This window comes from Galeopterus variegatus, unplaced genomic scaffold (genome assembly GCF_000696425.1).
Source record: "Galeopterus variegatus unplaced genomic scaffold, G_variegatus-3.0.2 Scaffold4505, whole genome shotgun sequence".
Classification (NCBI taxonomy): domain Eukaryota; kingdom Metazoa; phylum Chordata; class Mammalia; order Dermoptera; family Cynocephalidae; genus Galeopterus; species Galeopterus variegatus.
In genome coordinates this window covers 177,227-178,355 of record NW_007730616.1, presented here as the reverse complement: position 1 = coordinate 178,355, position 1,129 = coordinate 177,227, and the positions used below count along the sequence as shown (strand labels likewise).

Sequence of the window (1,129 nt, the reverse complement as noted above, 5' to 3'; positions counted from 1 at the left end):
GTTCCCCAGACTCTAAAATCAAACCATCTGCCATCGGAGTTTCTGTTCGGTAATTAAGGGACTATCCATTAGAACTGGCAAGAGCACAAAGTAAGGAGGAGGAGGACGCCCGAGGGGAGAAAAACCAAGTCACTTAAAAAGAGAAGGGGGGTGTGTGTCTCGCACTGAGCCCTCCACACCTCAGCTCAGATACTGTCATCCATGAGGCAATACCAAGTTACGGGGAGCGGCGAGGCCAACTTCTCTAGGGATCATCTGGACCGAAACCGCACTGGGCACTCAGCACGCTGGATCCTACCTTGAAAGAGAAAGGCTTTCGTCCCATTATGCAGCCCCGGGACCTGGCGCACTCCGGCCGTGGACTCCCCGAGTTCCAACTCTGTTAAGACGTCGATCTGTAGGGAGGGGTCCACACCAAGCCCCCAAACTGGTGAGAGTTGGGATGGGGGAGGAAAGAAAGAAAAAGCTCCATCAAAACACAAGCCTCTTCTTCCAGGACAGCAAAGAGCCGTGTCTTCGCGACAGTACTGGGAACTGAGGAGAGGCAACTCCCTCCGCCGCCGCCGCCGCCGCCGAAGCCTTACCTGAGATCAGCGGCCAAGCTTCAAACAGCGGAGCCCCCAATCCCCTTCCCGTGACCTACTTTAAACCTGTCTCCGTTCAAAGTTCCCTTCAGCCCTCACACCCTGGCCTAGGGGCGTGACCCCCTCCCCATGTCCAAGGCAAACACAGAAAAAAATCTAAATCCAAGCCCGCCCCCCCCTCGAGCTTCCCACTCCAGACCTACTTCGGGTCCCCCGCCCCAGCTCTGCGGCCACTCACCTGCTCCGAAACCGAAGAGCCAACAGAATGTTCTCAGTAAGACCCGAGACTCCATGGTGTGGATCTTCTCAGTCCATCGTCTCCCTCTTTAAAAATAAAAATCGTAGAGGTTCTTGGAATCAAGCGGGAAAATAGCGTGTGCCTCTCCTGCCACTGCCTCGGAGACACTGATCCGCAGGATTGATACGATTCGGTTGCCTAAGAAAGAAAAGGGAGGCCCCCCCAGGCGCGTGAAGAACTTGGACCCTCCGATGCGCGCATCCTTCCCACACGCGGGCGGCGCGGGCTGGGACGGGGCCGGGAGGGA

General features: G+C 56.7%; 1 long non-coding RNA gene across 1 annotated transcript in view; it reads right to left on the bottom strand.

Annotated features, from left to right (window-relative positions):
• Nucleotides 1-298: 298 nt before the first annotated feature.
• The window catches only part of LOC103603220, a 2,067-nt gene continuing 1,236 nt past the window's right edge, over nt 299-1,129 (bottom strand). Inside the window, exons 2-3 of the long non-coding RNA XR_551593.1 lie at nt 823-1,020; nt 299-427 (exon numbers count right to left, since the gene is read on the bottom strand). This is a non-coding gene — a long non-coding RNA (uncharacterized LOC103603220). The remainder of the gene's footprint in view (nt 428-822; nt 1,021-1,129) is intronic.